Source organism: Nycticebus coucang, chromosome 12 (assembly GCF_027406575.1).
Source record: "Nycticebus coucang isolate mNycCou1 chromosome 12, mNycCou1.pri, whole genome shotgun sequence".
In the NCBI taxonomy this organism is placed as follows: Eukaryota; Metazoa; Chordata; class Mammalia; order Primates; family Lorisidae; genus Nycticebus; species Nycticebus coucang.
This window is the reverse complement of record NC_069791.1, coordinates 44,851,033-44,864,768: the sequence shown is the minus strand read 5'-3', so window position 1 is coordinate 44,864,768 and position 13,736 is coordinate 44,851,033. Positions and strand designations below refer to the sequence as shown.

Here is a 13,736-nt window from a genome sequence, read left to right as displayed (position 1 = left end):
TGAGGGCAGTCAGGAGTGTTGTGTGCTTGTATGTAGTCTCCAGTGCTGAAGCTGTATGTTATAATAAATTATTTTGTAGTGGGAGGGGGGAAAGAATTCACATTAGAATCATTTATAAAAACTGAGCATGCTCTAGGCTATAAAACAAGTAGCCACAACTTACAGTTTCTCTGTTCAGTTAGAAGTTTTATGACAGTTTCATGACTTGCGCTTTTCATTGGGGGTCAGAGTGGGGGAAAATGAATTCTCTCTTAGGACTCACTTCTAAGGAGTTTAGAAGTTGCTATGTGCCCTACTTTATTTTGTGCTACTATAATAGAGCACCCTGACTGGGTAATTTATGATGAACAGAAATTTATGTCTCGCAGTTTAGAGGCTAAGTCCAAGACATTCAGTGTGTCTGGATGAGGGCCTTCTTGCCCTATCATTCCATGGTGGAACGGCAAAGACAGGGGAAAAGAGAGGGAAGGAAGCCAAACTCATTCTTTTATAAGGAACTGGCTTCCAAAACATGGTGTTAATCCATTCACAAAGACATAGCCCTCATAACCTAATCAACTTTTATTTTTATTTTTTCAGAGTAACAGAGAGATTTTATTTAGGAAAAACAAAGTTACGTTTAGAGCACTTCTAGAAAGAGTTGGAGGTGGGTCTCTGTCATGAAGGAGAAAAAGTGAGAGAGACAGGCAACAGTCTGCAGCAGTATAAACATTTCCTGCTTGAAATTGTTTGCAAGTCTTTCATTGGCCTCTCAACGCCTCCAGGTAGTATTGCCCTTTTCTATTGGTCATTAATTGTCTCTTTCTATTGGTCATTGGTTGCCTAAATTACTTCCTATTCACATTCTTAGGGACCCTCCAGACTTCCTGGTTCAGCAGGCCAGGTTTTTCTCCCACTCCACTTGGAGGAGCCTAGTTCAGCTCTCTGAAAAGTTTACTCAGAACATTCTTCAAAATTCCAGGACTGTCTCAGAATCCCTGGGAGAGTACAGTTCACAGTGAGTGGATTGTCCAGTGTCTCAACTACTTACCAAAGGAGAAGTTAAATACCTGTGAACGTGTTGCCTGTTGATGCCAACAACAAAGTGAGAGGAGGACAGGTAACTGCCAGAGGCTTTCAAAACTAAAAAATACGGCTCCCGGGGCCAGCGTGACAAGCTTACCAGTGATGTCCACTGTAACCTACAGCTCCTCTTGTTTGAAGAGCCTGGGCTCCATCAATCCAAAGATGATTGGTTCACTGTCATCTCCTTGACTGCTTTCTTGGGACAGTCAGGGATCTGATGTCCCAGTTACCACAGTGGAAGCAGGTAGGGCAGGGTAGTACCCTACCTCCTCTGCTATCCATGTTAGGCCCCTCTGGTGACACTCTCTCTTCAGATGGCCCGGTTTGGCACAGTTGAAACACATTTGGCCAGACTTCACAGGCTGCTAGAGGACAATCATCTGCCTTGCTTGTCTCGTATTGGATCACAGGGATTGGCTGGAATAACAGCTTCTAATAACTTAAGCTGTTGGCGTTCTTTACTTGCCTCCTCCAGGTCAAAGTTCTTGAACACTGAGGTGTCCAAGTTCAGTAGTTCATTTGAGTCACTTTGGGGTCCCAGTGCCTTATGCAGGAATTTCCTGCAGATATCAGGGGCCGATTGGTTAATAAAATAAATATTATGTACAATTCTCTTTTCTGCTGATTCAGGGTCCAAGTTGGTATACTTCTGGACTGCTTCCACTAGTCTTCCCCTAAAAGAGGCTACTTCATACATTCTTTGAAATCTAGAGGCTGCCATGCCCCACAGCTGTTGTAGTCTGCCTGTCTGCAAAATTAGCACCACGTGGTTGTCTTCAAGGCCTACTGCTTGCACCCTCCAGAGCCACAACTTGAGCTGCACCTGGTCCAGCTTGACCCACAGCTGAGGCAGCTAAGAAATGTGCCTAGAATGCAGGGAACAGAGTCCCAAAGCTACCGTGGGGAGCCCATGAGCTTGCCCCTGAAAACATTCTGCCCTCCTAGACCTCTGGACCTGTCATGGGAGGGGCAGTCTCAAAGATCTCAAATGCCTTCAGGATTATTTTCCTTTATCTTTTTTTTTTTGAGATAGAGTCTCAAGCTGTCTGGCACCCTGGGTAGAGTGCTATGGCATCACAGCTCACAGAAACCTCAAACTCTTGGGCTTAAGCAATTCTCTTGCCTCAGCCTCCCAGTAGCTGGGACTACAGGTGCCCTCCACAAAGCCTTGCTATTTTTGTTGTTGTTGTTGTTGCAGTTGTCATTGTTGTTTTAGCTGTCCCTGGCTGTTTTGAACCTGCCAGCCTCCGCGTATGTGGCTAGGATCCTACCCACTGAGCTATGGGGGTTGCCTATTTTCCTATATTTTGATGAATTGTAACTGGCTTCCCTTTTATTCCTACTAAAGTCTTTAGCGAATAGTTGCTCAGCTACACTTTTGGTTTACTCTCCTAAAGATGCCTAAAAAAAAAAAAAAGGGCCAGGGCAGTGTAATCCTAGCAGGCTATGAGACTGAGGTGGGAAGACTGTTGGAGCTCAAAAGTTTGACCCCACACAGAGCAAGAGTGGAATTTTAGCCTCTACTAAAGAAATTGAAAAAAATTAGCCAGGCATTGTGGCAGTGCCTGTAGTACAGGTACATGGGAGGTGAAGGTAGGAGGACGGCCTGAACCTAGGAGTTTGGGGTTGCTGTGAGCTAGGATGATGTCCCAGTACTCTAGCCTGGGCAACCAAGTGAGACTCTGTCTCAGGGGTGAGGGGCTTACTTATTTAAATTAAAACCATTGCCTGGTACAGGGGGGAAAAGTGTTTCTAAAGCATCATTGCAACATTGTATTCCTGATATTTAAGTAATCCAAACTATGAGTAAGTGAACGATACATTCCTAAAAATTATGGTTTATACTATCAGTGGCCACTGGATTTAGCACTAGTTCAAGACTTTGGTCTAGATTTTGACCTAGACCTACCCTGTGACCTTGACTGAGATTTGAATCTAGGTGGTTCTTTGTTCTTTGATTCCTTTTCATATTTCAAGCCAGACTTATAATGTGTTTTGGAATCTGTTTTGGAGGTGCCTCTTGTTTTGGTCTAAGGTGCAGACCTAGAACGTGATGTAGCCTTCATTGCTTTCTTGGGCTGTGGTTGGAGCTTGATCTAAAAAAAGATGGATTTCAGTTTTGACTGTGTCTTTGATGGAATGGCTTCCGCCATGCTGTGGTCTTCCACTCGATCTACTGCTAAAAAAGCAAGTTTTCTAGGACCAGAAGATCCTATAGAGTTATTATCAAAAGACTGACTTCTTGATCTCCTTTCCTAACTTAGACTTCTAGAACATCTATATCTAGCACAATTATCATAGCGTGAAGAACCAGACACATTCCTTCCTTTCATCTGATGAGGTGCTGGTGCCATACCCCACATTCCTGAGGCGCCAGAGCATGACAGTGTCAGTCTCTGCCAAAGGCACTAACAGGGCTCAACAAAGCATTTGCCTCCTAGTGGGGGATCCTCAGACACAGCTACAACCACGCAGCTCCCACAGGGCGGAGGTTACCGTGTCTTCTCCCAAAACTTCACCTCTCACCCTATTCGCCCAATTTTTTATTTTTTATTTATTTATTTTTTATTGTTAAATCATAGCTGTGTACATTAGTGCAATCAAGGGGTACAATGTGCTGGTTTAATATACAATCTGAAATATTCTCATCCAACTGTTCAACGTAGCCTTCATGGAATTTTCTTAGTTATTGTATGTAGACATTTGTATTCTGCCTTTAGTATGATTCGCCTGTACCCATTCTAAGATGCACCATAGGTGTGGACCCACTCATTACCCTCCCTCCACCCTAACCTCCCCCCTCTCTTCCCCGTCCTTGGCCCTTTCCTCATAGTCTTGTGCTATAGTTGGGTTATAGCCTTCATGTGAAAGCTATAATTTAGCTTCATAGTAGGGCTGAGTACATTGGATACTTTTTCTTCCATTCTTGAGATACTTTGCTAAGAAGAATTATGTTCCAGCTCTATCCATGTAAACATGAAAGAGGTAAAGTCTCCATCTTTCTTTAAGGCTGCATAATATTCCATGGTACACATGGAGCACAATTTGCTAGTCCATTCGTGGGTCGATGGGCACTTAGGCTTCTTCCATGACTTAGCAAATATGAATTGGGCTGCAGTAAACATTCTGGTACAGATGTCTTTGTTATATTGTGATTGTTGGTCTTCTGGGTATAAACCTAGGAAAGGAATTATAGGATTGAATGGCAGGTCTATTTTTAGGTCTCTAAGTATTCTCTAAACATCCTTCCAGAAGGAACATATTAGTGTGCATTCCCACCAGCAGTGTAGAAGTGTGCTCTTTTCTCCACATCCATGCCAACATCTCTGGTTTTGGAATTTTGTTATGTGGGCTACTCTTACTGGGGTTAGGTGATATCTCAAAGTAGTTTTGATTTGCATTTCCCTGATGATTAAGGATGATGAGCTTTTTTTCTTGTGTTTGTAGATCATGTGTCTGTCTTCTTTAGAGAAGTTTCACTTCAAGTCCCTTGCCCACCCTGAGATGGGATCACTTGTTCCTTTCTTGCTAATATGTTTGAGTTCTCCGTAGATTCTGGTTATTAGACCTTTATCGGAGGTATAACCTGCAAATATTTTCTCCCAATCTGAGGGCTGTCTGCTTGCTTTACTTACTATGTTCTTGGCTGTGCAGAAGCATTTTAGTTTGATTAGGTCCCAGTAGTGTATTTTTGATACTGCTTTAATTGCCTGGGGAGTACTCCTCATAAAATAATCACCCAGGCCAAATCCTTCAAAAGTTTTCCCTGCACTTTCTTCAAGTATTTTTATAGTTTCATGTCTTAAGTTTAAATCTTTTATCCAGTGAGAGTCTATCTTAGTTAATGGTGAAAGGTGTGGGTCCAGTTTCAATCTTCTACAGGTTGCCAGGCAGTTCACCCAGCACCATTTGTTAAATAGGGAATCTTTTCCCCACTGAATGTTTTTAATTGGCTTGTCAAAGATCAAATAACAGTAGGTAGCTGGATTCATCTCTTGGTTCTCTATTCTGTTCCAGACATCTACTTCTCTGTTTTTGTGCCAGTACCATGCTGTTTTGATCACTGTCAATTTATAGTACAGTCTCAGGTCTGGTAGCATGATTCCTCCTGCTGTGTTTTTATTGCTCAGTAATGTTTTGGCTATTCAATGTTTTTCTGATTCCAAATAAAACAAAGTATTATTTTTTCAAGATCTTTAAAATATGACAATGGAGCTTTAATAGGAATTGCATTAAAATTATATATTGCTTGGGTAGTATAGACATTTTAACAATGTTGATTCTTCCCAGCCTTGGGCATGGTATGTTTTTCCATTTTTTTTTTTTAATTCTTTTTTTTTGTGTGTGATTTTTTTGGCTGGGGCTGGGTTTGAACCCGCCACCTCCGGCATATGGGACTGGCGCCCTACTCCTTGAGCCACAGGCGCCGCCCTGTTTTTCCATTTGTTAACATCTTCAGCTATTTCTTTTCTTAAAGTTTCGTAGTTCTCTTTGTAGAGGTCTTTCATGTCCTTTGTTAGGTATACTCTCATATATTTCATCTTCTTTGGCACTACTGTGAAAGGAATACAGTCCTTGACTGTTTTCTTGGCTTGGTTATCGTTGGTATATATAAAGGCTACAGATTTATGGGTGTTGATTTTGTAGCCTGAGACATTGCTGTGTTCCTTGATCACTTCTAAAAGTTTTGTAGTAGAATCCCTAGTGTATTCCAGATGTATGATCATATCATCTGTGAAGAGTGAAAGTTTGATCTCTTCTGACTCTATGTGGGTACCCTTGATTGCCTTTTCTTCCCTAATTGCAATGGCTAAAACTTCCATTGCAATGTTAAAGAGCAATGGAGACAATGGGCAACTTTGCCTGGCTCCTGATCTAAGTGGAAATGATTTCAATTTAACTCCATTCAATACAATATTGGCTGTGGGTTTGCTGTAGATGGCCTCTACTAGTTTAAGAAATTGCCCTTCTATACCAATTTTCTTAAGTGTTCTAATCATGAAGGGATGCTGGATATTATCAAAAGCTTTTTCTGCATCAATCAAAAGAATCATATAGTCCTTATTTTTTAGTTTGTTTATGTGCTGAATTACATTTATAGATTTACATATATTGAACGAGACTTGAGAGCCTGGGATAAATCCCACTTGATCGTAGTGTATAATTTTTTTGATGTGTTGTTGGATTCTGTTTGTTAGGATCTTATGGAGTATTTTTGCATCAATATTCATTAGTGATATTGATCTATAATTTTCTTTTCTTGTTGGGTCTTTCCCTGGTTTGGGGATCAAGATGATGTTTGCTTCATAGAATGTGTTGGGTAATATTCCTTCTTTTTCTATATTTTGGAAGAGGTTTAGTAATATAGGTACTGGTTCTTGTTTAAAGGTTTGGTAGAATTCTGACGTAAATTCATCTGGTCCTGGGCTTTTCTTTTTAGGGAGATTTTATATAGTTGATGCTATTTCAGAACTTGATAGAGGCCTGTTCAACATTTCCACTTCATTCTGTCTAAGTCTTGGTAGGTGGCATACTTCCAGGTATTGGTTGATTTCTTTCAGATTTTCGTATTTCTGAGAGTAAAATTTCTTGTAATATTTGTTAAGGATTTTTTAAATTTCTGAGGGGTCTGTTGTTATTTCATCGTTACCATTTCTGATTGATGAAATTAGATATTTTACTCTTTTTTTCCTGGTTAGGTTGGCCAAAGGTTTATCTATTTTATTGACCTTTTCAAAAAAACAACTTTTGGATTTATTGATCTGTTGTATAATTCTTAGTTTTCAATTTAATTTAATTCTGCTCTGATTTTGATTATTTCTTTTCTTCTGCTGGGTTTGGGGTTGGAGTGTTCTTCCTTCTCCAGTTGCTTGAGATGTCCCATTAAGTTATTAACTTCCTCTCTTTCCGTTTTCTTGAGGAAGGCTTGCAGTGCTATAAATTTCCCTCTTAGCACTGCCTTTGCAGTATCCCAGAGGTTCTGATACTTTGTGTCTTGGTTGTGTTTTGTTCCAAAAATTTGGTGATTTCCTTCTTAATCTTGTCTATAACCCATCTATCCTTCAGCATAAGGTTGTTTAGCTTCCATGTTTTTGTATGGGTATGCAGGTTCCTGTTGTTATTGAGTTCAACTTTTATTCCATGATGGTCTGGTTTTTTAAATTTGCTGAGATTAGGTTTGTGGCCTAGGATGTGATCAATTTTGGAGTATGTTCCATGGGCTGATGAGAAGAATGTGTATTCAGTTTTGGTGGGATGAAATGTTCTGTAGATGACTGTTAAGTCCAGATGTTGAATGGTTAAGTTTAAATCTAAAATTTCTTTGCTCAGCTTCTTTTTGGAGGATCTATCCAGCACTGCTAAAGGGGCGTTAAAATCTCCAAGTACCATGGAACTGGAGGAAATCAAGTTGCTCATGTCTGTTAGAGTTTCTCTTATAAATTGAGGTGCATTCTGGTTGGGTGCATAAATATTAATAATTGAAATCTACTCATATTGAGTATTACCTTTAACAAAGACGAAGTGTCCATCCTTATTTGTCCTTATTTTGGTTGGTTTAAAGCCTATTGCATCTGCGAATAGGATTGCAATGCCTGCTTTTTTCTGCTTTCCATTTGCCTGGAGTATAGATGACCATCCCTTCACCTTGAGTCTATATTTGTCTTTTAATGTAAGATGGGATTCTTGTATGCGGCAGATATCTGGCTTGAGTTTTTGTACAGTCAGCCAACCTATGCCTCTTCAGAGGACAATTTAAACCATTCACATTAATTGAGAATATTGATAAGCCTTTCGAGAGTCTGGTGGACATTTTTAATCCTTTTGTGACTGTGGAAGTTGGAATTTGATCAAAATTTTCTGGGTGTGTTTACTTTTGTGGTGGAGGATTACGCTGATCTTTATGGAGGATAGGTCTGAGAATATCCTGGAGAGCTGGTTTAGTTATGGCAAATTTCTTCAACATGTGAATGTCATTGAAGTACTTAATTTCTCTGTCATAAATGAAACTCAGTTTAGCTGGGTACAGGATCCTGGGTTGAAAGTTATTTTGTTTTAGGAGATTAAAAGTCGATGACAATCCTTTTCTAGCTTGAAAGGTTTCAGGAGAGAGATCTGCAGTTATTCTAATATTCTTGCCCTTGTAAGTGATGGTTTTCTTTTGTCTGTCTGCTTTCAGAATTTTCTCCTTCATATTAACTTTAGTGAAATTGATTATGATGTGTCTGGGGGATATCTTATTTGGGTTGAGTCATGCTAGAGTTCTGAAACTGTCTGCTATCTGAATTTCAGAATCTCTTGGCATGTCTGGAAAGTTCTTCTTCATAATCTCATGGAGAAGAGACTCTGTGCCTTGGAAGCCAGTTTGTCGCTTTTGGGGATCCCTATAAGATGAATATTAGTTGTCTTTGAATTATCCCAGAGCTCTCTGAGAGAGTGGTCTGTTTTTGCCCTCTATTTCTCTTCCTCTCTGAGAGTTTGGGAGCATTGGAAAGCTTTGTCTTCAATGTCAGAAATCCTTTCTTCTGCTTGCTCCATTCTGTTACTGAGGGATTCTACTGTGTTTCTCAGATCTTTGAGGATTGCAACTTCTTGTCTCAATGTGTCAAAATCTTTGGTCATTTGGTCTTTGAATTCGTTGAATTCTTGAGACATCTTTTGGGTTACTGCTTGTAATCTAATTTTATCTTATTTGCTATCCTGATTCTGAATTCGATTTCTGACATTTCAGCTATTTGTTTGTGCATGGGATCTTGTGCTGTGTCTGCTCCATTGATCCTTGGGGTGTTGATCTACTCTGATTATTCATATTGCTAGAGTTTTTCCTTTGATTTCACCTCATGATTGCTTTTCACCATTGCTTCTGGCCGTCCTCAGAGTTGGGGAGGTATCTCTCCAAGATTAGACTCCAGTGGGTTCACTCTATTGTTGCTGGATCTTTGCAGGGAGTGACCCTGTGTAGTTCCTCTGGGGCTGCCCCAGCCAGGGAGTTCTGGCTGTGGAAGCAGCTCTGGTGTGTGACACACCCAGATCCAACAACAGGGCGGGAGGTGTTGTGCATGGTTCTCAGAATGCCTGGCGCCCTGTGACTTTAGCATGGAGAGCCCAAGGCTCCAGCAGTTTCTGACCAGGAGAAGGGCTCCACACAGAGGCAGGGAGGGCTCTGGAGGGCACGCGGCTACCAGAGTCCCTGGCCAGACGAGCGGGCCAGTGTGGAGGCAGGGAGGGTACAGGAGGGAGGAGGCAGGGTTGCGTGCCTTCCACAGTCCTGGTCAGGGCATGCAGGGCCCGGTGGCGCAGGTCATGGCGTAGCTTTTATGGAGGTCTGGGCAGCACCAAACCCAGGAATTTGAGGTTGCTATGAGCTGTGATGCCACAGCACTCTACCCAGGGCAACAGCCCAAGACTCCAGTGTGCCAAAACTGGTCTCACTCTGCCCCTGAGGGTTAAAGTTGTAAGGCAGCTCAGTCCCCACCTTTAGGCTGCTCAGTTACTAGGTTAGTAGCTCCTGCCTAATCCTTGCTCTGTGACCCTGAGGGAGGAGCTTGCTGGGGCAGTTCTCTCACAATGGCTCCCTGCAACCCACAGCCGAACACTATTAGCTCCGTCCGGCTCAGCGGCTCAGTCTGGGACCCTAGACAATGTCCAAAGTTCTCCGCACTCCTGCTCATGCTCTCCCCAAGGCAGTTCAACTGAGTGCCAAGTCCAAAAACACTGAAACAGTTCACAGGTAAAGCCTTTCCGGTTTGCAGTCTCATTGCTGCTTGTACTTATGGCTGCCGGCGGGATTAGGTTGATTGAACACACGCAACCACTTGCCAGTTTTCCACTATTTTTGTCCTCCTCTTGGGGTCCAGAAGTCCCTTGCTGACTCTGTATCCTCAGAGTGATGATTATAGGCAGATCCCGCCAGCCAGAGATGCCTGGAGTCTTATCTCCCCAGACTCACCGTGCCTAGCTGCAGGGAAGCTGTTACTTGGTTGCCATCTTGCTCCACCTCCTCTTTATCCCTTGCCCAGTTTTTTTAGACAGGGTTTTGTTCTGTTGCCTGGACAAGTGAGAATGCACTGATGGGATCATAGCTCGCTTCACCCTGGAGCTCCTGGGCTCATCATGATCCTCCTGCCTCAGCTTTCTGAGTAGTTGGGACTACAGGAACATGCCACTATCCCTCACTAATTTTAAACAAATTTTTCCATAGTAATGGGTTCTTGCTATTGCCCAACATACTGTAGGTCTCCTGGCAAAGTGATTCTCAGCATTGGCCTCCCAAAGTGCTAGGAGGTCTATAATGCATGGGGTACTGTGCCTGGCCTTTTTTTTCTCCTCTTTGAGATGGTCTTGTTCTGTCATCTGGGTTGGAGTGCAGAGGCACAATCATAGCTCACTGCAGCCTCAAATCCCTGGGCATAAGTAATCCTTCTGCCTCAGCACCTGAGTAACTGGGACTATAGGCATGCACCACCACACCTAGCTAATTTTTCTTTCTTTCTTTCTTTTTTAGAGATGGGTTTCTTCAGGCTGGTCTTAAACTCCTAGCCTCAAGCGGTCCTCTTGTGTCAGCTTCCCAAAGTACTGGGATTACAGGCATACCCCACCACATCTGGCCTTCACTCTTTACATAGCAGGCTGTGATTTTTGAAAAATTTTTTCTATCCTTTTGTTTTAATTATAAATTTCATTTTGAATCATTTCTTCTCTCATTTTTACTGTAAGTGGCTAAAAGAAGCTATGTAGCACCTTGAATGCTCTGTTGCTTAGATATTTATTCTGCTAGATGTCTGGTTCATCGTTCTTAACTTCTGCCTGCTACAAAGTCCTAGGACATGGACACAATTTTGCCAAGTTCTTTGCAACTACCTAACAAGGATGGTCTTTACTTCCTTTTAAAATACCTTGTTCCTTAGTTCCAGCTGAAACTTTATCAGAATGACCTTTACTGTCTATATTTCTACTAGCATACTCATCATAATCACTTAGAAGTAATAATCTCTAAGGAGATCCAGACTTTACATGCAGTGCTTCTGAGCCCTCACCAGAATCACCCTTAGTGCTCCATTCATGACAATCGAGGCTTTCATAAGCCTGCTCCTCCAAATTCTTCCAGCCTTTACTCATTGCCTAGTTCCAAAGCCACTTCCATATTTTCAGGTATTTGTGATAACAGCTTCACTTCTTGGCACCAATTTTCTCATGTTATTTTATGCTACTATAACAGAATATCACTGACAGGGTAATTTTAAAACATTTTTTATTTAAGTTATTATGTATATATAATATTTGCATATTATATGTATGCATGTATGTACAGAGTCTCACTCTGTTGCTCCAAGCTAGAGTGCTGTGGCATCAGCCTAGCTCACAGCAACCTCAATCTTCTGGGTTTAAATTATCCTCCTGCCTCAGCCTGTCAAGTAGCTGGGACTATAGGTGCCCACCACAACACCTAGCTAATTTTTCTATCTTTAATAAGAGTAGAAATGGGGTCTCCTTCTTGCTCTGTCTGGGGCTAAACTCTTGAGCTCGAGCAATCCCCCTGCTTTGGCCTCCCAGACTGCTAGGATTATGGATGTGAGCCATTGCACCTTGCCCAAAAGTTGTATATCTTTACAGGGTACATGGGATGTTTTGATACATGCATACAATGTGAATTAATCAGATCAGGGTAATTGAGGTATCCATCACCACAGGCATTTAGCATTTCTTTGTGTTAGGAACATCCCAATTCCACTCTTATAAAGTATTCTTAGGGCAGTGCCTGTGGGTCAAAGGAGTAGGGCGCCAGCCCCATATGCTGGAGTTGGTGCGTTCAAACCCAGCCCCGGCTAAAAAAACTGCAAAAGAAAAAAAATGTATTCTTTAACTTCTTACTGATTATGGTCATTTTGTTGTGCTGTCAAACATTGTTCATTCTAACTATCTAACTGTATTTTGCACCCATTAACCAACCATCCTCACGTTATACCCTTCTCCATGCTACCTTTCCTAGCCTCTGGTAACCATCATTCTACTTTCTATCTCCATGAGATCAATTGTTTTTAATATTTAGTTCCTACATATGAGTGAGAATATGCAAGGTTTGTCTTTATGTGCTTGACATTTAGTTTAACATAATCTTTTCCAGTTACATGCATGTTATTTCAAATGTCAGGATTTCATTCTTTTTTTTTTTTTTGCAGCCATATAATATTCCATTGTGTTTATGTACCACAATTTCTCTATCTATTCACTCACTGATAGATCCTTAGGCTGATTCTATACCTTAGCTATTGTGAATAGTGCTGAAATAAACATGGGAGTGCAGATATTTTCAGTATTTTTTTAGAGACAGAGTCTCACTCTGGCTCAGGCTGGTCTTGAACTTGTGAACTCAGGCAATCCACACACCTCAGCCTCCCAGGGTGCTAGGATTACAGGTGTGAGACACCCATGCCCGGCCCTAACCCATTGTCCTTCAGGAGCATATTGTTTACTTTCCATGTGTTTGTATATTTTCCAATATTCTTCTTGTTCATTTCTAGTTTTATTCCATTATGGTCAGAGAAAGTATTTGGTATGATTTCATCTTTAGTTTTTATAATTTTTGAGGCTCGTTTTGAGGCCTGACATATAGTCTATCTTTGAGAATGACCCAGGCACTGAGGTGAAGAATATGAATTTTATAGCTGTTGAATGAAATATTTCATAAATATCTATTAGATCCATTTGATCTACAGTATAGATAAGTCCAATGAATCATTGTTGATTTTCTGTCTGGATGATCTGTCCAGTGCTGAAAGTGGGTCTCCAGTGATTATTGTATTGGGATCTCTCTCTCTTTAGCTCTGATAACATTCGCTTTCTATACCAGAGTATTTCAGTGCATACATATTTAGAATTGCTATATCCTCTTGCTGAATTGACCCATTTATCATTATAAAAGGACCCTCTTTGTCTCTTTGTAAAGTTTTTGTCTTGAAATTTATTTTATCTGATGGAAGCATAGCTACTCTTACTCCTTTTATGGTTTCATTTGCATGGAATATCTTTTGCACCCCTTTATTTTCAGCCTATGTGTGTCTTTATAGGAGAAGTGTGTTTCTTGTAGATAACCATACAGTTGGGTCTTATTTTTATAATCCATTCAGCCATTCTATGTCTTTTGATTGGAGAGTTTACTCCATTCATATTCAATGTTATTATTGATAGGTAAGTCTTACTACTGCCATGTTGATATTTGACTTCTTATTGTTTTGTGATCCTCTCTTTCTTTTTCCCTGTCGTCCTTTGTTAAAAGAGATTTTCTCTGGTAGTGTGTTTTAATTTCTTGCTTTTATTTTCTTGTGTATCTATTGTAGATTTTTTGATTTAAGGTTACCATGAAGTTTTCAAAAAAAATTTTATAACTGATTATTTTAAACATAGGACAATTCTGTTTACAAATAAACAAGCAAAGAGAAATGTAACAGAAATTTTACCTTTAAACCCCACCCTCCTCACTTTTTAAACTTTTTGTTGTTTCCTTCCATATCTTTTTATACTATCTATCTCTCAAAAAGTTGTTATTTTTGATAGGTTTGTCTTTTAGCCTTCCTACTCAAGATATAAATGATTTATACACTGTAATTATAGCAATGGAGTATTCTGGATTTATGTCCTTAGTTTTATTAGTGAGTTGTATACCTTCAGAAGAT

At 40.7% G+C, this 13,736-nt stretch overlaps 1 pseudogene; it reads right to left on the bottom strand.

Annotated features, from left to right (window-relative positions):
• Positions 1 to 2,912: 2,912 nt before the first annotated feature.
• On the bottom strand, positions 2,913 to 3,398 carry LOC128562685 (serine/arginine-rich splicing factor 10-like; annotated as a pseudogene).
• Positions 3,399 to 13,736: the final 10,338 nt, after the last annotated feature.